We start from the raw sequence: 26,834 nt of genomic DNA, 5'->3' as shown, positions 1-26,834 counted from the left end.
AACTTTTATCAGAGTCAACCAAAATATCAAAAGGAAGTGGGAAAGCTTTCCAGTTTCCCAGGACTTTCACTGAGCTGCTAGATGTTCAGCAAAAAAAAAAAAAGGCCGGGGGAGTGGGGAGGAAAAAATAAGGTTCTACGGCAGCAGTTCTGAACACCTTTGTGCTTGTGTGGATGACTTGAAAATTTCTGGGAGTTTCAACTTGCACTTTTTCGTATTCCATATTGACACTGGTAAAAACAGCACTGTATTATGATGCTTTAAGCCATGGCCTTGTTGGCCTTATTGATAAATATGGCTCTGATCAAAAAAATAAATAAATGAGTAAAGTGCAAACCACAGATATCCTCAACTTTTCTGCAACCTTTAACATCGATCACCTGGTGGCTTGTATACCAGTTTAAGAGAACCAGTTTAAGCCTGTTGGGTCAGGCCCATGTATTTTTCATCTTTGTTGGAAGCCGCCCAGAGTGGCTGGGGAAACCCAGCCAGATGGGCGGGGTACAAATAAATAATAATAATAATAATAATAATAATAATAATTATTATTATTATTATTATTATTATTATTATTATTATCGTCCAGCAGCCCATCTAGTCCAACATCCTGTTCTCACAGTGGCTAACCAGATACCTGTGAGAAACCAGCAAGCAAGATTCAAACACAAAAGCACTCTCCCCTCCTGTTGTTTCTAGCAGTGGCCATTCAGAAGTATTGCTGCCTCCAACTGTGGAATTTGCTGCCAAGGAGTGTGGTGGAGTCTCCTTCTTTGGAGGTCTTTAAGCAGAGGCTTGACAACCATATGTCAGGAGTGCTCTGATGGTGTTTCCTGCTTGGCAGGGGGTTGGACTCGATGGCCCTTGTGGTCTCTTCCAACTCTATGATTCTATGAACTGTGGAGGCAGAACACAGCTATCATAGCTAGTAGCCATTGATAGATAGTCTTCTCCATTAATTTATCTAAACCTCTTTTAATCTTTCCTCCTGTGGGAGTAAATTCCATAGTTTAACTATGTACTGCATGAATAATTTCCATTTATCTAAAAGCCTCTGTCTGAGGGCATGATTAAAATACCTCCCCCCCCCACAAGTCTGCATGCTGTAGCAAGATGGAACACAGTGTTTTGTAGATTTTGAGCATGATCTAAGGTAGCTTTATATAACAATTGACATGCTACATTTTGATGTTATAGACACTTTAATTCCCCCCATCATGCTCCAAAAGTTCATTTTCTCCTATCCTATCCCTTTCTTTTTTTAAGCTTAGCATCTAGCTGAAGGTGAATTCTTTAAAAATGAAAGTTTGCTTTGTATTTGCTGATATTTGAATTGTTCTGAATAAAAGCTACTACTGTTGCTTTTACATTTCTCTTGATAAACTAGCATGGCTATCTGCAAATTTAGTTATTTTTCGCATAATGGCATGCTCATTTTGTTTTCCCATTTTAAAATGTGACAGCCATGGCTCTCCAATGAAGTATATTTTGACAGCTCCAAATAGGACTTCTAAAAATGTATTGTGTTTGCCAAAAACAAAATGGTAGTCCCAAGACTTTCAAGTAAATTTCATTAATTTGCATTAGCTCTTTCCTTAAAACCTGTTTTGATGCCCGCCCCCCCCGCCCCCAGTTAATTAAACACTCCAGTAGAAGTAAGTTGCACATAACACAAAAACACATGGGCAGAAATGTTAATGCTAGTTAAAGCTCTAGTGAGGAACAGTGATACAATATGACATAATTTAAGAAAAGATCTGGAAAATTTGTGTTCGAAGTCTGACAACAGACAAAGCATGCAACACCAATTCAGAGCCTAACTTTACATTTACACATAAATGTGTGAATCTGAACTCCCTTCTCCTTCCCCTCCAGGAAAAGCTTCTTTGGAATGGGGAGATTTTGACTGGTGTGTGTGTGTGTGTGTGTGTGTGTGTGTGCACGCACATACGTGTATGCATGCGTGCACAATTTCTTAGCTGCTTCTGTGCTTCCCATCACTTCCCACCCTGTCTCCCTCACCTGGGTCCAAAATGTAAAACATGCACTTGGGCTCCATGGAGGAGATGCAGCAGAAGCAGCAGACTGGTTAGGGCCCCGCTATCATCCACCATTACTTCCAATCTTCTCCTCCTAAAGTAACTTTTTGGGCTGTGGGAGGGGCTCCCTCAGGATTCAGTTTTGTGCAATATACATTTAAGATGCTCGGAACTGGCCAATGCCGGTCAATATACAGTTTGCAAAAGGCTCAGTGCTGTCATCTCTATTCTTAATGAATTAATAGCACCAATTCCACAATAAAAGATCAGAAATCAACGCAGGCTACCTAAGCAACATAAATAATCATTCAATACTAAGGCTGATGGAAACTGCACTGTGCAAAGTTTAAGAGTAGTTATTAAGAAGCACCTCCCTGACAGACTGAAAGAGCTATACAATGAAAATATACTGTACTTTTCTGTCTATAAGGTGCCCCCATGTATAAGACGCCCCCTATTTTGGGGTGCTCAAATTTAAGAAAATTGGGGGAGATGGCTTAGAGTTGTTGAGCTTTTTCGGGGGGGAATGCCCATGGTTGTTGAGCAATTGGGGGGGGGGGATGCCAAACTGAATATCACTCACCCAGCTGGCAAATGCTAACAATCGCAAGCAGCGCAAGCCAAATTGCCGAAGTGGCAGCCAATTCAAAGCAGCCCTTGCCACATCCACTAATAACCTGCCCATTTGACAAAGCAGCAGCCAATCCAAAGCAGCCCTTGCAGCAGACACCATTCACCCACCCAATCGCTAGATCCTGCTCGCGGATGCAACCAGTAGCCCATCCCCCTCTGCACTACCCAGGTATAAGATGACCCCCCATTTTTTACTTTATTTGGGAGTTAAAAAAAACCTTGTCTAATACACAGAAAAGTATGGTATCTTAATGTAGAAAGTAGCATGGCCCAAAGGTGCTCCATTTATTGTTTTTTTGAAATGATGAGGAAAAGTCTCACCATTAAACAGTGTTTTAATTGTTTCCATATTATTTAAGGTCAACCCACTGGCATCAAGAAAAGTGCACTTCAAAGCTTTTAAACACATAATCTCATTAAAAGTTTGTGCACTTCAGAGTACTCCACCAGTTAAAAACAGAGTGTGATATGAAAAAAGCTTATATCCAACTGACTGTGGAGTTAATGCCACATAACCTATTAAAAGTTTGGGTAATTCTAATAGTCACACAAATATCTTATTTCATCTTTTTTCCAAGCAGTACCTGAAGTGTTACCATGAAAATTGCATGGTAAATTGCACCTAAGAAACTTTCAGATCCAGATGTTTTAAACACCTAGAAGGCCTGTTTTGAAAAAGTTGCTAGTCATCCCAATTCAAAGGTTGATAATAACCACACACCCAATCAAATACTGCTGTAGACATTAAATATATGACAGCAGAAAGATACAGGCTATATTTAGGATATATTTCTAAACAGGAAATTACTTCAATCAGCACACTTTAAAAACAGTACATAAAAAACAGATACGTTAATGAAACATATTCAACAATAATTATTGGTATACCAAAATTCAAACTTACAGTTTTTCCAGGAGAAATGAGAACTCTTCAGAAGTTGCTCAGTCCACAGTAAGATGGGGATGACTGTTTGTAACTCTAGATTTAAAGTTACACAGAACTTTAATTTTCAAGTTTTATATGGCTATTTATCATAAACAAATTTTGCTTTTCAACAAAATGATAGTTTTTTGTTTTTAAAAAAGGCAACATCAGAACTTAAAAATAGTCTGTCAAATCAGGCCAATGGCCTATCTAGTCCAGTATCCTGCTGTCATAGTGGCCAACTGGATGTCTGTGGGAAACCAGTGAGCAGAACATGAGCACAATAGCATTCTCCCTTCCTAAGCAATTGGTATTGCTACCTCATAGCTAGTAGCCATTGATAGCCTTCTCCATTAATTTATCTAATCCTCTTTTAAAGCTCCCAAGTTAGTGACCATCACTGCCTCCTGGGGGAGGGAGACCCAAGGTTTGACTATGTAGTGAGTGAAGAAGTGCTTCTTTTTATTTGTCCTAAACCTTCCAACATTCAGCTTCATAGAATGTCCATGAATTCTAGTACTATGAGGAGAAAAACATTTCTCTATCTACTTTCTCCATGCCATGCATAGTTATTTTATAAACTTCTATCATATCACCTCTTACTAGCCTGATCTCTAAACTAAGAGAAGTCCCAAATTCGCTCCATCCCCTTGACTATTTTGGTTGCTCTTTTCTGAACCTCTTACAATTCTACAATATCACAAAAGGCTTCTTGGAAGAGAAGAACTGAGAACACAAGATGATCATGTTGCCCAACAATGAGATGCCATTCAGGCAATCAAAACATTTGATTTCTGAATCGTTGCTTGTTTGGAACCTATTAATCATAGTGCCTGATCGCATGTCAAGGGAAACTATAGTAAACTGTAGCTTTTGTTTCTGTGCTCGCACAAAAGGAAGATCAAGGGGACTGTGTTCTAGTGCTTAAAGTTTGTGCATACCCTGCCTTATTGAACTAGGATTTGATTGTGTGAATTAGGCCACTAGCCTTCCATAAAGACTGAAATTTCAAAACGTTTAATTAGGACCACCATTGAGTAAGTGTGCAATTAAATCTGCATGTGCTGCACAGATGGTATAAAGCAAATGGAAAGCACACTAGCAGACGTATACTCTGTGACAACATTTGCTTCACATAGTAAAATCAGTGAGACAGACAACCTAGCCCATACATTTATCCACTACAAAAGAAACAGTTTTCTTACATATGCATAATTAGAAATTAAGACAGCCTTGTATTCAAGTACTAGCCCTGTACCCACAGGTGAGAAGGGACTACATGCAAGGAAAATTGCAGTTGTGCTCTCTTGAAGGCGTTTCCAAAGCATGTTATATAATGGGTAGGATATCAAAATTGCAACCAGAAAAGGGGGGCACTGTTTCAAATATGTCATATTTTTTTATTTTCTCCAGTCATTCAGACTGCCATCCTATGCAGTTATTTAGAAGTAAGCACCACTGACCTCAGTGGGACTTGTTTCTGAGAAAAATGTACATACTGAACTGACAATGGGCACATTAGTGTTTCTTTTACAGCAGGGGTAGGAAACCTCAGACCCGGGGGAGTCAAATGCAGTAAAATTTACATTAGTTCTGCTCACTTTTGTCTCTGGCATCACCAACCACAGGGGGAATGTGGTCCTCAGGATGAAAAAGGTTCCCCATCTATGTTGCATGGTTACCTGCTACATGACCTTATCTTTTGCATGTTCCACTTCTAACATCGAAGGACAGCATTTTTAATATTACAAAATTGTAAGAGTTTCCTTGGAAATTGTAAAAAGTTATTTGTGTTTTCTACTACTTTTGAGTACATTTTCTATTTTTGACAATATAGGGTATTACTTACAAGTACACCCAAGTTTCCCACCTCTCACCCCCATTTCCCTGCTGGGGAGAAAGGGGTAAGATAGATAGATAGATAGATAGATAGATAGATAGATAGATAGATAGATATATCCCGGTTTGATGTCACAGAGAAGTAACTGGGGAAACCCAGCCAGATGGGTGGGGTATAAATAATAAATTATTATTATTATTACTACTGATCTTGTGTCAGCTCTATCAGGGCATCTTTGGAAGTGGAGTGGACGGTACATCAACAAACTCCTAATCTCTCTCTCATCCCTAAAACAAGATAGCAGTACAGTCATACCTTGGTTCTTGAACAGAATGTGTTCTGGAAGTCTGTTCGACTCCCGGAACCATTCGAAAACCAAGGCATGGCTTCCAATTGGTTACAGGAGCATCCGGAAGCCACGGAAGCCATGCCAGATATTCCGTTTCCAAAAACTGTTTGAAAACCAGAACACTCAATTCCAGGTTTTGATTGTTTGGGAACCAATTTCTTTGGGAGCAAAGGTGTTTGATATCCAAGGTATGACTGTATCACCAAAGTAGTACCAGGGTTGATTATGCTTCAGAACCATCAATCCTATAAGAAAGATGCATCAATGCAGACACAAATTTTTGTAGTGAATCTGCCTGCAATACTAGAAAAACAACCACAACTGCAACAAGAATGTTACTGGCTCATGTTGAGGCAGTTCAGTGGCTGGTATTAGGGCTGGGCAGTAACTGTTTTCCAACATCGTAATATACCACCAGCTAAACACTGCAATCTATATCACAATGTCAGAAAGAAGCCCATATCAAAGCAATGGATGAGGCAAGTGTGCTAACACTCTGTTTGTTTGCCTGCCTCATGCACTGCCTTGGCATGGGCAGAGTGGGGGAGCGAACGGGCTACCTCTCCCTCCCTGGATGAAGAAGCAGCCTGTTTATACCTCCTCCGCCTGTTCCAAGGTGATGGAGGCAGCTGGGGCAGCAACCTCCACTGCCTTGGGAAGGGCAAGAGATGCAGGTGGGCTGCCTCTCCCTCACAGGGAGGAGGAAGCAGCCTGTTCGTGCCTCCCCCAATCCGTCCAAAGGCAGCAGTGGGAGCTGAGGCAGCATCTGCTGCTGCCTTGAGACAGAGGGACTGGTGAGGCTCAGCTGGGGGGCAGGAGTCTTCTCACCCCTGGCTAAGCAACCACAACCAGCGTGCATCTGCCAGAGGGACGGGGGCTTGTTGAAGCAGAGGAAGGAACAAGCTGTATCACACCTCGCTGATGCAGCTTGTTTCTCCCTCTGCAGCAGTATGAGGGCAGACCGCGATGATGGCTTCACTCAGCGGTATATCGCTGGTAAAACTGCTACTGCTTCCGAGTCCCTCTGCCTCCAATGCCCGGCTGCAGCTTGTTTTCCTCTCAGCTTGCAGGGCACTGGTAGCAAAGGGACTCAGGCAGAGGTGGTTTCACCAGAGATATACCACTGAGTGAAACTGTCATTGAGGACTACCCCTAATACCAGTCCTGGCCGATATATGGATATATTGCCCAGGCCTAGCTGATATGCAGTATTACACACACACACACACACACACACACACACACACACACACACACTCTCCTTTCCGGACTGCTAAATTGGTTTTTTAAAAAACAATCATTTGTAGAAAACATATTAGGAACCAAAAATAGAGTTTCTTAATAGTGTAACTGCCTTTGAAATGGGATTGTGAGAGGAGGATTTATTTATGTCATAAATAATGAACTCTTCTATCGTAATATATGCAGTCAGTAGTCAGGGATGCTATGGTATTATAAAACTGAAGACTGAGTGAGCAAAACTGGGACTATTATAACTCTGTTTGTGTCTAGTTTAAATTGGACTACAGAGATCAAATTCAGATGTTATTATCTGGCTACTGGGAGTATTCTGACTCAAATACACCAGCACCTCTTCCCCTTGGTATCTATGGCATAACATTAAATCTCCACTGGCATTAATGACCATAGTAAGTCTTTACTCTTATGCTCATGTAACTTGGAAGTAAGCCCCACTGAACTCAATTATACTTCTGAGTAGCCACATATATGATTGAGCTGTTGAAACTAAAAGCAGCTTCTAATCCTTGTTCGGTCTCCAATATAGGTTCTTTAAAAGTGATCAGACAAAAAAATCATACCCTGGGTGCACTTTTCATTGTGGAATTTAGACAGATGTGAAACTACAACTCAGCAATTCTAGGACATTGTTTATTTCTGTTCAGGTGACAATGTCCTAAAATTCAGCCACAGCTTTATTTCTGTCAAGTCCTGGTTTGCCCAACAATGTAAGCCAAACTATGGTTTACCAGGATAGCACAGGTTCACCAAGGGGAGTTTGCAGTTGCTTTGCTCCCTCCTGGTCCTTTTTACTGTCGTGCCAAGCCAAGGTTTTGTTTAGCATGTTGCCAAAACTGGGACACATGGTTAAGCTTTCTCCCCACTAATCATGACCTGTACAGTAGAGGCAAAAACAGGTCACAAGAATAATGAGAAGGCCCTCTTGTTACAGTATCATTAATTTTTAAAATGCGGCACATGGAATAAGCAGAAGACAAGATTACATTTTCCATAACTGCTTTTTTCCTCCACTCCAAGATTTAATGTGAAAGAAAAGATACCAGAGATTACAACATTCATACAGAAATATACTTGTTATTTTCTATCAAAGAAGGCTTTGAAAGGCACTGCATAATTAAAAGGTACTTTTGTTCAAAGTTGTAAAGGTTTACAAAGTTGTAGAAGTTGAAACTTTTATGTCCACTACAAAATATTTGTAACGTTATCAAGGGCAGGTAAAAAGTTAAATATGTGACTTTTTAAAGCACTGTTCCGTTTGCACACAGAAATGGCTAGCAGCTTAAAAAAGAAAACAAATGGTTTAAGATCAGAATATTTAATGCTATTGAATCAGAGGTGTTTGCACATCCAAGTCAAACTACGAATATGCACACAAACTGCAGCTACTCACCAAGCGAAGCCTTCCAAGTCTGTCTGCTAGTCTGTATATGCATTAGGAAACTTATAAGGCTACAAGAACACGCCTACTAAGACAATACGTTTTTCTTTTTAAGTAAGCATTATGACCTATTACTTCCGATTCTGGGGAAATGAGTCAATACTTGTCGTGGCAACGGTGATGTTTCTGAAAGGTCAAACTGAACTGACCATTTTTGCAACTGCTGTTTTGTTGTAATATAAATATTCTGCATATGGTTAAGCACTTTCCTACATAGCCACAAATGTTCTCATGATGTATGATAAATCCCCAAAAGCTTGTTTACAATGAGGAGTCATCTGTCTTGCAGCAGAGACTAATAACCATGGTTGACCCTTGAGCTGATGTTCATCTTGAATAGCTAGTCACTAGTGTATGAACTGTAAAGGATGTGATAAAATATTAGTGTACTGTTAGTGGAGAATGAAATCTGGCCCCTTATCTTTCAGACAAGCAGTTAAGACATTTTCTTTCTAGTAGGCTTTTAATAATTTTTAATCATGCTAGCTACAGTGCCCTTTTATTTGTTTATACTCTGTATTGCTTTTAAAAATTCTATTAACATTTAGGGAGCAAATATTCTTCTTTCCCCAAAAAGCACAATATCCCTTTCGGATCCTGTAAATATAGGGAGACAAATCAGTAGGTCTAGGCTGCAAAAAATGGGACTGGCATTGCTGAAGTTGTCAGCCACATTTTTTTTTACATGGTTGCAGACAGCAATCATTTTGTCAAAAAGCACAATTTCATTGAGTCCAAGGATCAAAGAAATTACAGGATAAAGTTAACTGTTTTAGCTGGCAAGTTTAGATAAACCTAGCAAGGTTTTCAACAGCTGTGTTTAAACACTTGCTTGGAAACTATAGACAACAACAAATTCCACACTGGCAAGTGAACAGGCAGAGGAATTTTGTGCTCTTGCACCAGAATAGAAACTAAGTAAATTGCGGGAAAAGCCCTCTTTTCCACACTCAAGTGTAGAACTGTAGTGAGCTGCTGGAAGAGTCATGGTGCTCCTTATCTCTCTTCTTCCAACCCCTCTGCCACAATAGCAGGTTCATAAACGCTCCCCCCCCCCAGCACAGTAACATTTTATAAATCTAGCCTTAAGAGTCATGTTTTTATAGTGCTGCAAGCTATAACATATCACACTGACGTATGATCATTAGCACACACTCCTCTGGGTACAAAGGAAAACAAATTGTATGTGCCTTCTTGCTTCATTGATACAAGCTGCCCACTTTTACGTAACTGGGAGCAAAGGGCAATTGGCAAATAACCTTGAGTACTATTTTAATTATTCTGCCTTCGGTGTTATTTTCATAAATGTAAATTAAGATACACTGCATTTCTGTTGTTTGCTTCTTTCATCGGCATAAGCCCCGCTGTTAGTTTTAGACTGTCCATCCATCACATAGGTGGTCATCCTCTAGGGCTTTTGAAATTGTAGGCTCTCCATGTTAACACTGCTGTATTCCATCAGTCTGAATTGCATCTTGCCACAACGTTTTTAACTATGGCAAAATCAAGATTTGGGATAGCAGAATAGGAAGTTGTACTAGGAGCCACAGAGCTTCCCCAACTTCTGATCACTAAAGATTAGCATTTTTACAAAAAAAAAAATGATCTCTGCTCATTAAAAAAGAATCTCCAAGGGAATCGGAAACATGCTGTATTCATTTATAGACTACACACATAGTCTAAAATCAGCTATGTATTTGGAACATTAGCTTTCAACATTTGAAGCTAAATAAGAAAATGGGCAGGTCACCCAATATATGATTGCAATGTAGACTATTAACTATGTTCACACAGCCTGGCAGTTCTGTCTGTGTGAGGTGTGTGTATATGGTAGTGGGGAGAGCAGAGGGAGTGGTTGGCTGATCATGCTTTCCACACACACCTGCTTGCAGTTCACACTGATCATTGGAGACATTCACAAAGAGTCAGATCAAGGGGAGTGTCAGTCGAAGGATCAACATACTGGTTAGGAAAAGAAGTCGCAGAGCACTATCAAATAATCAGTAGTAGGTTCCACACATTTGGTTCCTGCAAGTGCCAGTGGAGTTGTCAGTGGAACAATTCTGCAAAGCTTATATCATCAATGGGAACTGATAGAGCTGTCCAAAGCTTTCCTTGGTGGCAATTGGAACCCTCATTGTTGCAATGATGAACAGCAACACTTAACACAATCCCTCAAATTTTTCTCCAATCAAATTGTTTTTTACTTCTCAGATTTATTCAGTCATTCCTACTTGCAGTTTTAACCAAGTATAAAATTACCTTAAATGTTCAGGTGGGCAGTATGTTTTGACCATTTCCTTATCTTAACTCCCTGTTCTTGGCACAAAACAACTGGAGCACAGTCTGTACATGATACTTCTGTTTTTGTGAAAGAACAAGATGCAGCCTAATAACCTAGTTCTGTAGCTTGCTTACCAGTGTCCCAGTATATAAAGCTAGCTCTCAGTATGGTTGGCTAATGGGGTGTTCAGAATGGAAACAGAAAAAGTAATCTTTGTCCCCTTCACCCCTTCCAAAACATTTTTCCTTGTTGGTGCTAAAGTTCAGAACAAGCCACAACATTTAATTGGGGGTAGCAACTTGCATGCTTAAAATTACTACTGGGAAATACAAAAGATAAGTTTGTGCATGTTGAATAAAATCCTAATTGTAGATCAATAGGAAATAGGATTGCAAAATTGTTAGGGTTGACAGAAATGGTGCAGTAGCAGACTTCCTGCAGAACGGGACATCACTCATAAGTAATTTTAAGTTGTAACGTATCAGAAAACAGCTTTCACAGGACTTGCTCAATAGCAATGTACTTCCTGTAGGAAAAGCACACAAGTTTATCAGTGATGTCCTAGAATAACCTCTTGACTACGGAAGTGATGAAGCATATTCTTAAGAAGATATATAGCTGTACAATAGTTGATGACCAAGTAACCACATTATGTAGGTTATTAAAAAAGCAAATTTCCATCAGCTCAATTGGGACATTCTAGATTACCAATCCAATTACAACTCCTCCAAACACAAAATAAGGAACTTTCACTAATTTCAGGCTAAAGTCAGCATTGGATTAGCACAAGCCTCTTGTGCTCTTTAGATAGCCGGTGCAAGCACACATTGTCTCCATATTTCATTTGTTGGCTTTTGAAACACAAGCCATGTAATCAAAAGGTTATTGTAAGTTTGTAACAGTTGTAACATCAACATTAAACTACTGTACAAGGATTATGAGGGAACTGTTGCCCTCTTTCGCATAATTGCCAAATGGTCATGTTTACCATAACAAGATAAAGAAAAAAAGATTCTTACTATGAAGTAGTCCTAATCTGCATAGTTTGGTTCCCTCTCTAGCTATTTACCTAGCATGAGAAGAACCTCCAAATGTTGAGAACTGTAAACAAGAGGTAGGAGAATGTTCTAGCTTCAGAAAATTTGTTGAAAAGATGGAAATATTGTGTCATTCTTTCTCTACCCCCCACCCAACACCATTAAAAAAACACACCATAATGGGCCACTGCACAAGTAGGCAGTTCCAACAAAACCAATAAGCATATTTCAAGGGTTTTTCATCTTAAAACTAGAGTTTCTAAATTAGCTAATGTTACTGCCATTATAAAGATGGTCATAACATTGAATAAGATGACAGTCTTCTACTTAAATTACATAAGTATATAAACCATGTTTCTGAAATAGTACAGGAGAGCAATCCTGAAGCCATTTGGACTCTTCCAGTGACCTCAAATATTCTCTGCAGTGAGGAAGGAAATGGGAAAGCCTCTCCATTGTCCCTTTGTTCAAATCCAGTCTTAAGGGTGTATTTGTGTATGAATATGGATGCGGGTGGCACTGTGGTCTAACCACTGAGCCTTGGGCTTGCCGATCAGAAGGTCGGCGGTTCAAATCCCCACAACAGGGTGAGCTCCCATTGCTTGGTCCCAGCTCCTGCCAACCTAGCAGTTCGAAAGCACATCAAAGTGCAAGTAGATAAATAGGTATCGCTCTGGCAGGAAGGTAAACGGCGTTTCCGTGCGCTGCTCTGGTTCACCAGAAGCTGCTTAGTCATGCTGGCCACATGACCCGGAAGCTGTCTGCAGACAAACGCTGGCTCCCTCGGCCAGTAAAGCGAGATGAGTGCTGCAACCCCAGAGTCGTTCGCGACTGGACTTAACGGTCAGGGGTCCCTTTACCTTTACCTATGGTGAGCCTGTGACCTGGATTCAGTAACTAAGTATATAGCATCTCAAAAGGAATGGCCAGGCTGCCTAGGTAGAGAAATCAGTGATCACTGTCATGTATCCTGACAAACAGGATTTCTGTGGTAGACTGCCCTGTGATGTATTTCTGTTGGAGACCACCTCCTTCTGTGATGTATGTACAGTGGTACCTCGGGTTACATATGCTTCAGGTTATATACACTTCAGGTTACAGACTCCGCTAACCCAGAAATATTACCTCGGTTAAGAACTTTGCTTCAGGATGAGAACAGAAATCGTGCTCGGGCAGCACGGCGGCAGCGGGAGGCCCCATTACCTAAAGTGGTGCTTCAGGATAAGAACAGTTTCAGGTTAAGAATGGATCTCTGGAACAAATTAAGTACTTAACCTGAGGTACCACTGTATGGTGTTTTGGGGGGTTGTCTTGAGCTACAGGGTGGGTAATTTCAAAAGTCTATATAAGGGCTTGCACACCATTGTTCGGGGTTCCTCTCCTCCCTCCCTGTGTGGAGTGAGTGGAGGACCCTGTTGCAACAGTTTAATAAAGATCAGGCTTATTAGCTGCTTTGCTTCTCAATATTCTCTAGTTGCCCTCTGTTATTTTCTCCTACCGAGAGGGAACCTACTTAAGGTCTCCATACAGGCTCTTGGATACTCCATAAGGGAAAAGGAGCAGTTGTTTTTTTCTTGTAACACTTACAAGATTGTTAAATACCAAATTTGCAGTCTTTATAAGCACCAATAACCTATTTCAAAGAGTTAATACACACATAAAGATAAAACCCAAAATGCTTCTTTGGAGAAACATCATTAGGTTCTCTAAGAGCTGATCATAATCTGGTTTAGAATGTTTGCAACAGATCCCTTTTTGCCAACCTGTGTAAGACAACGGAATATATTAAGAGAAACTGAACTGCAGCTGTCCTGGGGGGGGGGGGCAGAACTGCACTACCCATTAAATGACACTGTTCCTCTAGCAAAGGGGAATCACATTACCCCAAGCCCATCTAAAACTGCTACAGAATACAATTATTTGTTGGCTACCCTACTCACTCATTTCATTTTTTAGTTTTACATGGAGTTTGTGTAAGGATGCCCAGAACCATCTCATAACAATTCCAAAGGCGCTATTGCCAGTTCCCCTCTTCAATAACACCACCTCCAATACTGCATCCTGTAACTTGTTCTTAGGCTTTATTACTTCTCATATAGCAGTGATTCCCAACTTTTATGAACCCAAGGTCCTTTTTTAACCTCAATTATTTTGCAGACACCCATATGCTAATTGTTGTAATTTTAGGCTCTGCTAACTGATACATGGCAAATAACTATTATAAATATTGCAAGGCCTCTTATATACTCTTGCCCAAAGGAGGTGGTGGAACCAAAGGTTGCTTGCTGTGACTTGTTTGCACAGGATAAAATTGCTTGCATCCACTGGCATCTTGAATCCGCTATTAAATTCACAAAGAGTCAGGTAGCATCAGTGCTCCATAAATCACTACTACAGCTAATTTCAATGAAATTTAACAACTCACAAACCAGCTAAAAAAAATATTGATCCACATCCTGTTCTTACTTAGCCAGATACTGGATCAAGTCATAAAATAGGAGTCTTGGTGGACCACAAACTTGACATGAGCCAACAGTGTGACGCGGCAGCTAAAAAAGCCAATGCAATTCTTGGCTGCATCAATAGGAGTATAGCATCTAGATCAAGGGAAGTAATAGTGCCACTGTATTCGGCTCTGGTCAGACCTCACCTGGAGTACTGTGTCCAGTTCTGGGCACCACAGTTCAAGAAGGACACTGACAAACTGGAACGTGTCCAGAGGAGGGCAACCAAAATGGTCAAAGGCCTGGAAACGATGCCTTATGAGGAACGGCTAAGGGAGCTGGGCATGTTTAGCCTGGAGAAGAGGAGGTTAAGGGGTGATATGATAGCCATGTTCAAATATATAAAAGGATGTCACATAGAGGAGGGAGAAAGGTTGTTTTCTGCTGCTCCAGAGAAGCGGACACGGAGCAATGGTTCCAAACTACAAGAAAGAAGATTCCACCTAAACATTAGGAAGAACTTCCTGACAGTAAGAGCTGTTTGACAGTGGAATTTGCTGCCAAGGAGTGTGGTGGAGTCTCCTTCTTTGGAGGTCTTTAAGCAGAGGCTTGACAACCATATGTCAGGAGTGCTCTGATGGTGTTTCCTGCTTGGCAGGGGGTTGGACTCAATGGCCCTTGTGGTCTCTTCCAACTCTATGATTCCAATTCTATGATTCTATGATTCTATAATAGTCAAAGAGAAAGTATTACTTCTTAAATAGCAGTAGATTATAGGCTTTAATTTAGTCCTTGTGCAAGCAATTGAAATGAAGTATGGACTAGTGATGTGAGGTGGGAAAATTCTCGAGAATGAGAATATTCTTGAGAAATATTCTCTGCTAGAAAATTCTCCGGAGAATATTCTCCACAAACTGTAAATTCTAATGTAAGAACCAGTTTTACAACCCACATTAAAAAAATCTAGTAAATAATAAGTCAAGCTGTGATATTGCCAGTGTTAGTAATGAATAATGATTTTTTTTGATCCAGTTACATTACTGGGCATTGTGTCATTCACCACTGGCAGTTTTGAATGTGAGCTACAGAAAACCTTTTTTAGTTTTAAAAATGCTATACTTTTAATTTGATGAACATTTGAATTTGTATGTATTTCAACTATATGTAATAGCCATTTTTCTATTTTGGTGTGACCTTATTCTTAGTAATTCTATACCGTTGGCCATACAGTGTGATATTTTTTTACAGAAAGTAGCTTTAATGCTTTATACATTTAAAGTACCTAGGCCTATATGTGTAACAGCATATGAGGTGGCCTTGATTAAAACAGTTGACGTTTCTATATTTTTATTTAGTGCCAGTAACTGGTTGGTGCAGTACCATTCAATGGTACAAGGTGCCATTTACCAGAGATTGACATACTGAAATATATTATCATATAATGATAATATATTTAATGTTAATAGCTTCTTTTTTATATGTATGCATATACAGTGGTACCTCTGGTTGCAAACAGGATCCGTTCCGGAGGCCCGTTCGCAACCTGAAAAGAACGCAACCCGCGTCTGCGCACACATGGGTCGCCGCTTCTGCAAATGACGTCATTTTGCGCGTCTGCGCATGCATGAGCGGCGAAACCCAGAAGTAACCCTTTCTGGTACTTCTGGGACACAACCTGAAAACGTGCAACCTGAAGCAAACGTAACATGAGGTATGACTGTAGTTTTGTTTATCAAGCTGTGTTTTAGTCACCAAAACAGTTATTAAGTATTAGAACTATTAGAAGCACAAGATAGCCTATTACAGAACTTATTTGTATCAAACCTTAACATGCCAATTGCATTTATTGACTTGTCCTTTAACATGTACATTTTCTGATGGAAGAATAAAATATGATTTAACTACTGAATTTCCTTATACCAAACCTTAACATGACAATTACTGGTGCCATCACCTTAGAATGGTTTAACTTTAACTATAAAACATGTTTTACCTTTTAATTTGATACTTGCAAGTCAAGTGACAAATAGGCTTGTGCTTATATATTTTCACTGTGGTTCTTTTACTAAATATACAGTTAGTGGCAGGCTTAGTGATTAACATGAGTCATTCACGTTGAATTTTCAAATTCAAGTTTGGCGCAAAAAATCAAAGAATGTGAATTCACTACATTGCCCCACTGAATAAAAGCATCTGTACAGGTTTTGGCTGCCATCTGAACAAGATTACCCATAAATATTACATGTATATTAACTAAATATATAATTTTCAATGCATTAAAATTATATCATTTTCAATGCATTAAAATGAATATTCTCCTATTTTAAATGAAAATTCTCTAATATTCTCATTAATCAAGAATATTCTCTAAAAGACTATTCTCAAGAATTTAACATCACTAGTATGGAATCTATTTATGGGTACTCTATGCATGCATCTTCTGCACATGGAAGAGAATGCTATACTGGCGCATCAGTTACAGGACTCTTCTACTCTTCTACTCTGAAATTATAAAATCATTTACCAAAGGTACTAAAATAATAGAATTATAGAGGTGGAAGGGATTCTAAAACTCATAGTCCAACCCCCTGCAATGCAGAAATTTTAACAACACCATCATCCAATGTGAAACCATACTGGACCCTCTTAGCTTTACAAATGTGCTAGCAATTTTATTGCTACACCAATTGTTGCTTTAAAAAAAACCCACTGCAAGAAAAAATTAAGAAATTGTTCCACTGAGCAAGAAATCATAAAAGGAAAAAACTTTTTGTTGCAGACCAGTCTTTGCCTCAACTCTAAAAATGTGTGACAACCCAAAAGGGCAACTGTATATGGACAAATCCAAACCCCTAGGAATGGTGGATTAAGAGCTCTAGAAAGCAAGACAGTAAACATCTATAAAACGTTACTTATCTGCTTTTCCATTTATTTAAATCCTTTCCCAGAGAAACTGCACATGAGAATATTAAGTGTGCATCCTTCCTTGAACAATCATATAACTGAATATCTACCTGTTCTTTAAACATTCTTTAAGACTCTGCCCTGTCATGCTTATGGTCTAGAGATGTGAATGACTAGGATTCAAAAAAGGCAAGGGGAAAAACAATCTGGTCAGATAAGTATTGGTGTTTGCATATTTCACGTTAGCAGAATCAGCATGTCCGAGAAAAGGAGGAGGGCTAGTCACTACAACCATTCTAGGAAGCATAATGCTTGTACAACTACAAAATACTGTATTTTTCATTCTATAAGATGCACCAGACCACAAGACGCACCTAGTTTTTGGAGGAGGAAAACAAGAAAAAAAATATTCTGAATCTCAGAAGCCAGAACAGCAAGAGGGATCGCTGCGCACTGAAAGAGTGATAGCTGCGCAGCCTGCATTCGCCCCATAAGACGCACACACATTTCCCCTTACTTTTTAGGAGGGGAAAAGTGAGTCTTATAGAGCAAAAAATATGGTAGTTATGACTACTCAAAAGCAAATCACCTCCACCATTTAAAATACAAGGACATTATGAAGCTATTGTTAATCCAGTACCCTTGTAGGAAGTGACTCCTATGCTCAAATTTCCTTTCCATGAAAAGCCAGTCACACTAGAAACAAAATCCTACGTAAAAAATAAACAAATATAACATGAAAAACTAAACAAATACTTCAGCCATTTAAGCTGCTCCCGCTTATGTGGGAGCAAACTCCACAAAACTCAGTGAGCCTTAATTCTGAGATGACACCATGTTGTTGTTGTTGCTGCTGCTGCTGCTGCTACAGTTGCTGCATACCGCCCTATACTCGCAGGTCTCATGCATAAAATTTCAGTTTTAAACAGCTTTAATTTTGTTAAAAGGTTCTATTCTGCATGTTCTCCTGCAACAAGAGTTGGTTGCCTTCTGCACCCCGCCTCCCAGTAATAATATATAATCACATTACATAGGTAAAAGGTAAAGGTAAAGGATCCCTGGACAGTTAAGTCCAGTTGAATTTGACTATGGGGTGCAGTGCTCATCTCTGTTTTCAGGCCGAGGGAGCCAGCATTTGTCCGCAGACAGCTTTCCGGGTCATGTGGCTAGCACGACTAAACCACTTCTGGTGCAACAGAACAGTGACGGAAGTCAGAGCACACACAAACGCCATTTACCTTCCCACCACAGCAGTACCTATTTATCTACTTGTGGTGGTATGCTTTCAAACTGCTAGGTTGGCAAGAGCTGTTACATTACACATTACATATTACATTACATATTAACCTGCTCAAACCAAGAGCAAATGCTTCTATTTTCTTTGTCTATTCAGCCAAATATATATCATGATTCCAAATACATTTAATTAAGATTGCTATTCTTCAATAATAAGGAACACTCTTTTAGTGTTTGATAGCTTACACTGTTTTGTAATTAATATTTTTGTCATTCAATAGTTTTTTCTTAGATTTGGGGGTGATACAAATGAGAAGTCAATACAACAATCCATTGATAACAATGCAAGCATCCCCATTAAGGTTTCAATCAACAATTAAGTATGGGAAAGTTGTATAGATTGCATAAGAGTACAAATAAACAGTATTATGTCTGATAGACAGTTTCCAAATAAAGATGACCACAAAGGCTGTTTTAATTGCCATTCTTCTACACTGGTACTTCGGGTTAAGTACTTAATTCATTCCAGAGGTCCATTCTTAACCTGAAACTGTTCTTATTTTAGCTAATGGGGCCTCCCGCTGCCGCCGGAGCACAATTTCTGTTCTCATCCTGAAGCAAAGTTCTTAACCCGAGGTACTATTTCTGGGTTAGCGGAGTCTGTAACCTGAAGCATATGTAACCCAAGGTACCACTGTATTACAAACCTTTTGGCCAGAGATAATGTTTGATCATATTTAGCAGCAATGGCCCTGTTTGTTTTATGAACACCCACCAAAAAGAAAAATACTGTGATCACAATATTCATTTTTCTAGTTACCCAAGCCACAAAACTGCATTTTTATATGAATGGCTGGAAAGGGAAAGCACAACTGGCTATGTCTGCAGCCTAAAACAATTAGGAATGTAGCATTGATGAATAAAAGTCAACTGACTATTTATATCCTGCCGTCATCCCTCTATGTTGGGACATAACATAGCTTCATATCCTTATACTAACGTGCCTATTTTGGAAGATGACAAAAGAGTGATAGTGTGAAAGGTAAAAAATATATAATGTCCTGCTCTTCAGTACTGCATGAGACAATGCTATTAAACCCTGTGGTGTTCAAATAATTGCTTTATATCTACAAATTGGCTAATTGCTGCCATATCAGTGACTGCTTTCCCAATATATACTGTATATACTAAATAGAAAGCTTACTTTTTACCCAACCAAGGAAAGCCACATGCATCAATTAGTTCATATGAGAACACAAAACATAGCTGATGTAGCCTTTTACCTCAAGCGGAAGATAACACTTTAGTTTTCACTCTTATCATGATAGACAAGATGTAATATGCAACCTTGGAAGCTGCTAAGCAGTGAATCACATTTTCTTGGTTTTCTTTCTCTCTTTCTGCCTCCCCCCTCCCTTGTTACATCAGCATCAGGCCACATCCTGAGCCCAGCCTCCTGAGCTGCGTCTACAAAGGGGGCGTGAGAGGGAGGAGATTATGCTACTGAAAACCAATGACCAAAGGAAACCATCTGGTCTGAAGCCAGAAAGATGCTACTGATTCAGGGAAAGAATCACAAAGAACTGCTTACTTCTCATTCAGCTCCTGGGAAGGAGATACTCTAGCTGGACAAAAGCCAGAATCAGCTCACAGGGTTGTTTGTAATCCAGAATATAACTCTTTAAGGTACATTACTGACAATAAATATAACATCTCTTTCTCAAAAGCAACAAAATATAAACATTTGGTAATGCTAGAACTAAAAAAAGTGGCAGACAGGAGGAAGTGAAATGACAATTACAGCAGAGTGTAGCAACAGTGATGAACATATGCAGTGATAAGCCACATATACCTACACACACACCCGTACCTGAGGCCCTAATAAAGGCAACATTCCAAATGCTATGCAAGTCAAAGTGCATTTCTCACAATGGCTACACAACACATACTGACAATTAAGGGTTTGCTTTTGTTTCTTTGCAAGACCCACCTCTTGCAAACTGTTAGAATTACAAAAGTAAAACTGTTCCAAATGGAACAGAATAATATAAATTTAACAGTTACAGAAAGGTAGCCGTGTTGGTCTGCCATAGTCAAAACAAAAAAAAATTTTCCTTTCAGTAGCACCTTAAAGACCAACTAAGTTAGTTCTTGGTATGAGCTTTCGTGTGCATGCACACTTCTTGTATCTGAAGAAATGTGCATGCACACGAAAGCTCATACCAAGAAATAAATTTAACAGTTTTATCTGTTTTTATAATTGCATGCTATGTAGCTGTAACCTGCCCTGGGACCTTATGCTGAAGAGTGGGTAAGAAATTCTATAAGTAAAATAAATATGAAATAAACATATGCTGCTGAGTTTTGTTAAGCCTATTCTATAGATCTCTCTAACATTAACAAAAATATTCTTAAATAACATGGGCCCACATATATTCACCCTACCACTGCAGCACCCCATTACAGATAAGAAGGCTATCTGGAATACCCTGAAATAAGCTGCCTCAGATTACATCTTGAAATCTGAGCCACTAGCCCTGATCGGCATGCATATGCTTCTCCAACTTGCAGGATCCAATCCCTATTTGGCCACACTTCATCAACTTTACAGGTGCTTTCCTCCCCACTCCTCTGCCAATTCTACACTTCTTTTCAGTGTTGTCCACATGAACTTCATCCCAGGTGACCACCTCATACTCAGCGTTCAAAATTAGCCCCTTTTCAGCTGGCTATTGGCCACTTGCTACCAAGTAAAGATGCCTGGGTGCCAAGATGGTGCCTGACATCTCCACCATCTGGCTGGCTGGTACATAGTAGCGGTTTTTTTGCTGCTGTGCTATGGCATGCGTCAGATTTTAGATGGAATTGATAATATACACAATTCATTTTCAGCTTTGTAATCTTGTAAAAAAAAAAGGCGCCTAAACATTCAGTTTGTGAGCCTGTAACCTAGGTTTAAGGCACCATTTGGCAAAAAATAATAATTATATCTGCTTCTAACACTGCTCATGGGACGCGGGTGGCGCTGTGGGTAAAAGCCTCAGCGCCTAGGGCTTGCCGATCGAAAGGTCGGCGGTTCGAATCCCCGCAGCGGGGTGCACTCCCGTTGCTCGATCCCAGCGCCTGCCAACCTAGCAGTTTGAAAGCACCCCCGGGTGCAAGTAGATAAATAGGGACCGCTTACTAGCGGGAAGGTAAACGGCGTTTCCGTGTGCGGCTCTGGCTCGCCAGAGCAGCGATGTCACGCTGGCCACGTGACCCGGAAGTGTCTCCGGACAGCGCTGGCCCCCGGCCTCTTGAGTGAGATGGGCGCACAACCCTAGAGTCTGTCAAGACTGGCCCGTACGGGCAGGGGTACCTTTACCTTTACCTTAACACTGCTCATACTCCACTGTGATACTTTTTTCGAACCACACACCTATGTCGTCCCTTCCTATTCCTCTCCTTCTATTTTTTTGTTCTCTTATACTGTCGTCTAAATCTTCATTTCTGCTTTTCTTTCCCTCCTACTCTTCTGCTTCTACATCTCCCACTTTCCTAACAGTGTTCTCCAACTTTGCTTTCCTCGAAAGTCCATAAATATAAAGTGATCATCATAGCATGATTACCAATTTCCAAGAAATGAAAGTTCTGCATAGTTTAGCTAGGGAAAACACATGGTATCAAATAATTTCTCAACTTAGGTTACCAAATAGCCTGGGATTCATTTCACTGACCAAGACAGCGATAAGAATTAGATTGTCCCATACAAGCTAAATTGCTTTTAAAACAGATTACAATCCTAATGTTGCAAATATATCCCATGTTAGTTATAATTCTTCAAATTCATAATAAAACATATATAAATTGGTGTTATTCATAAATATATTACACACAAATTTACGAATGTCTACTTGTAGTTAAGCCCCTTTGTCTTCAATAGGCTGTACTCCCAAGCATTAAGTGTACCCAGGATTGCACTCTTGTCTGGAAGTAAATTCCATTGAACTCAATCAGTTTACATATGAATAGATATATAAGAAATTATGTTGTGGTTAAGTCTCCTTACCTAAATGTAGCCTAATGTGACAAACAATATACAAAAGAGGCAATTAAAAAATAATATAGCAGCAATTTATCTCCCTTCTGAGAACTTAAGTGCTGCACACCGTTGATACAAGTGTTTGTGCTGCTGAAAGTGAAAAATCCTATGACAACCCCACAAACAACCTCACCCACATCCACACAACCCATCCTTTCTGATGCAACAGAAAGAAAGTGAGCTCACAGATGAGTCCATCAACTCAAGCACAATGTAGCTTTCTCTTCTAAGCAAGATCATTATCAGGATAAAGGGAAGATCATTTTAACTATTATCTGCTTATCTTAAGATGGTCTCAAAGTATGTTATGACTATTAGATTATTATTTTGGGGAAGGGAAATAAATGGCACAGGAACCACCATTACCTAGCCCTTATAACTTCCTCTATCCAGAGTGAAACATGATGTGTGTGTGGCATTTCTCAGTTTTCTTGTAGATAAAAGTCCTCTGTCATGCATGATCTAGTTGAGATTCCTGCATTGCAGGAGGTTGGATTAGATGGGATCCCTTCAACTCTACAGTTCTATGATTCTATACATTTCCTTTTGCCCAAGCAAGGCCAACACATACTCTCACCAACTCCTGAATCCACAACGCACAGAATGTTTTGACTGGCAGGAAGATACAAAAATCTAGTGTTGATTTTCACAAACAATAACCTTTGCCTTCCTCTGGGGTTTATGCCATCTCCCTATCTCCTGACAAAGTATCACACTAGTTACCCGCCAAATCTAACCTGTATACTAAAAAATACCGTCACTCAATCCAACCTTGGTGCGAGAGCGCTTAAAAATGGGCTGTGATATGCAGCTCTTTGTCCTTTCCATGCCAGACTACTAGTCCCTCACGTCAGGGTCCATTATCAATAATCAAAACCACTGCAACAGACGACCTATGGTGTGTTACTCATGAGACCAGAAGCCTGCTTTCTGGATTCCAAATTGTGTTTACACCAACCTCAAGAATTCTAGAAATCTCCTACATGCGTAACCACTGAGCGTATTCTACTGGGTGAAAGTGTGGGGGTAGATAAAAGCAGACTTCTTTGTTCCCTGGGAGTCAGATAAGTTGGGTACTGACTGAGAAGTGCAGAGCGTGCTACCTCAGGATCCCTCTGAAAGCAATTGCTTCGTTTTCTCAAAATTCACCATGCCTGGGAGCTGAAAGAAATAATTGGCAGGTGCAATGGCAGCAATTACCTGATAGTTAAGACACCGCTGGCCTACTCTACAAAGCCGTTGTGCAAAGGAAGAGCAGAGCCAGGCTCTCCTAACCTTCCTGTTCTGTTATATGGCCACATGATCCAGAAAGCTGTCTGAAGAAAAATGGCAACTCCCTCGACCTGAAAACAGAGATGTGCGCCACACCCCATACTCAAATTTGACTGGACTTAACTGTCCAGGAGTCCTTTACCTTTTTACCTTCTGTTACACGCCCTCCCCTTCTCCGTTTTATTTCCTCATCTTGACACTAATAGGAGGACTAAATACACCCGCTCCAGGGCTAACTAACACAGTTTTAGGCCTTTTTGGAGGCATGTTAGGGAACAAGGGGGTCTGATACAGTCAATACCTCCTTCAACATGCTTCATTTTCAGGATGAACATCTGCTCTACACAGGCATCAAGTACAGAGACTTCCTCAGCTGCAAGATCTTAGGACTGCACCCTTAGTCAATTAAGTGATTACATTAGCCAAGGCTGTAACCTGAAACATACTTACATGCAACCCCTAAACATACATGAACAAAGTGGGATTTATTTCTGAGTAAACATGCAGAGAGGCTTGTACTGCACAAAGCATTCTGATTGGCTAAAACGTGCTTCCACAATCAGATTTATTAAACATTTTAAAAACAAGCACTCTAATTAGCAACACCCTCTTGTCTTGTGGCATCATAATGACACACATATATTGTCACATAAGCTTTCATCAACTATGGAAAGTTATGCCACAATAGATCTGGTCATCTTCAAGTTACCTGAAGACCCTGTTGTTTTTGCTATAACAGACTACCATGGCAACCCTTCTAGAAGTTCTCCCTGAAGAAAAATTTTATCCTGTGCAAGAGAAAACAGAAGACCTATTCTGGGATACCTATTGCAGCCCAGGAATGCATCATCTAAATAAGAAAAGAAAGAGAACCCATTGTTTTTTCCTCATAAGCAATTATATGTAGATATAAGAGATTAATTTCAGCAGAATCCATACATGCCTATTTAGAAATAAGGCCCTCTCAGTTCAGTAGTGTAGACTCCTAGGTAATTGGGAGAAAATTTTAGCCTAAATCAGTCAAAACTCATACACATAAACAGCAAAGGCAGCAATTTTACACTGCCAGTTAACTTAGAATTGTACTGCATGGAAACAAAATACAGTGGTACCTCTGGTTACGAACTTAATTCGTTCCGGAGGTCTGTTCTTAACCTGAAACCGTTCTTAACCTGAGGTACCACTTTAGCTAATGGGGCCTTCCGCTGCCACCATGGTGCGATTTCTGTTCTCTTCCTGGGGCGAGGTACTGAACCCAAGGTACTACTTCCAGGTTAGCAGAGTCTGTAACCTGAGATGTTTGTAACCTGAGGTACCCACTGTACTGGAATCCTCTACCCACCTACCAAAAGTAAGCCCCCCCTGAACTCAATAAGCAGACATATAGAAGATTGCACTACTAGTTGAGTATTTGTATGAATTTTAACTGACCTGATTAATCTATGAAATGTGTATAAAATGTATGTGTTACACACACACATGACTCAAGTGTGAGGGCCGCCATGCATACTGAGTTTCTGTAATGTTTTATTGATGTTATTGTATTATTTATTGATTTTTTTAAAAAAACAACATTCAGAAGGTCAACAGGCAAACAAAAATGGCATTAATAACAACATATATTTGAAGTTTTGATGCCCAAGCAGAATATAAATCCTGTTGAATGGATTAACATTAAACATACAAACACAAATTTTAGGGCTCTCATTTGATTAAAGAAACCCTGGCTTAGGGAGGAAAGCAGTATGCCCTTTCCCTGCCAGAGAACCACATTTCTTCTCATGGACAACCATTTGGGAATATAGCGGTATGGCCAGAAGCAAAAGTGTGAGGAGGAGGAATGCAATCCTTACTTTTCTAGGCTGCATCACAGCAATGCAAATTCACAAAGAGGTTTCCATACACACACCCCTACATCCTACCGGCAAGCGGCTTTGAGGATGTACACCTGTCTAGGCAAAAGTAGCGCCACCTGAGATGGGGTTCCTATCCCTGCCGATTAATCGGATGGCCTTGAGCTGATTGATCTACCGCTACATCCCACACTGAGGGGAGTGCAGGGGGTCAGTGAGGCTGAGGGGGAAATGGGTGGCTCAGAGAAAAGGGAAGCTGGGCAACGCAAGTGGCGTGTTAATAAAGGCGAGGACAGAGGAAAGCGACCCGAAAGCCAGCTTTGAAAGAAAAGGTGAAGTGAGATCCCCGCTTCCTGCTTCTACCCGACCGGGGAAAGAGCTTTCATCCCCTTTGGCGACGGCTGGAGGGAAGGAAGCAAACTGTCTTTCGTAAGGGCCACGCAGCATCACTCACCTCATGCGGCGAAAGGCAGAGGCGACTCCTTTCCGGCACATATATATGTACCCTATATATAGGGTGGGCAGGTGAATAATCTCTCCCAAATAAAAATGGGCGGGAAGCGATCTCCTCCCCCCCCCTTAAGAAGCGGGGCGCCGCCAGGCGAATCTCACCGTGATGTGGGGCGGGGAACGAGCGAGAACTCTTTCCTGTCCCCGGCTGCCGTAACCGAATCTCTCCTCTCCCGCAACTGAAGCCGGTCCGCTGCCCGCCTCACGCTGTTTAAAATGGCTGAGGGGGGAAAGAAAGCGAAGCAAGACCGCGGGAGAGGAGGCGGGGGCCGAGCCGGCTGAGGTAACACGGGGGAGGGGAATTGAGGGGGAGGAGTGGCTGTGTGCCCCGGCGCGTTGACCAATCCGAAGCCTCGCTCCGCTGATTGATGCGAAGGGCAGCCTCACAGAAAGGAGGAAGGGAAGGAGCGAGCGAAAGAGAGAGAGAGTGGGTGGGGAGGTTTGGTGGTGGTGACAGCGGAGCCGGCCGTGACGGTGTTGTCGTCTTCGTCGACGGCGTCGGCTGCTCAGGCGGCTGGAGGGTGAGGTGATGGGCTGGAGGCGGGCGAGGTAGGAAGAGAGCCTCGCCCAGAGAGGTGGCGATGTTCTCTTCAGAGGTGGCGGTGGGCGAGCGCGAGGTCTGACAGGAATTCAAGCTATTCTCTCGATCTGGGTTGTTGGTTTTGGTTTTTTGATCGCCAACGTATAACAGATCAGACATATATATGTCTCTCATAGGTTTATTTATTAAAT

General features: G+C 40.7%; 1 protein-coding gene across 2 annotated transcripts in view; it reads right to left on the bottom strand.

The window, feature by feature from the left end:
* ACSL4 (acyl-CoA synthetase long chain family member 4) overlaps positions 1–26,389 on the bottom strand; it is a 48,424-nt gene extending 22,035 nt beyond the window's left edge. For both annotated transcript variants that reach the window (XM_053373258.1, XM_053373259.1), the window contains exons 1-2: positions 26,205–26,389; positions 3,574–3,648 (exon numbers count right to left, since the gene is read on the bottom strand). The gene's annotated coding sequence lies outside the window, so the exon portion shown is untranslated. The remainder of the gene's footprint in view (positions 1–3,573; positions 3,649–26,204) is intronic.
* Between the last annotated feature and the right edge of the window lie 445 nt (positions 26,390–26,834).

This window comes from Podarcis raffonei, chromosome Z (genome assembly GCF_027172205.1).
Source record: "Podarcis raffonei isolate rPodRaf1 chromosome Z, rPodRaf1.pri, whole genome shotgun sequence".
Classification (NCBI taxonomy): Eukaryota; Metazoa; Chordata; class Lepidosauria; order Squamata; family Lacertidae; genus Podarcis; species Podarcis raffonei.
Note: the sequence above shows the minus strand (reverse complement) of the source record. Positions and strands in the feature narration are given on the sequence as shown.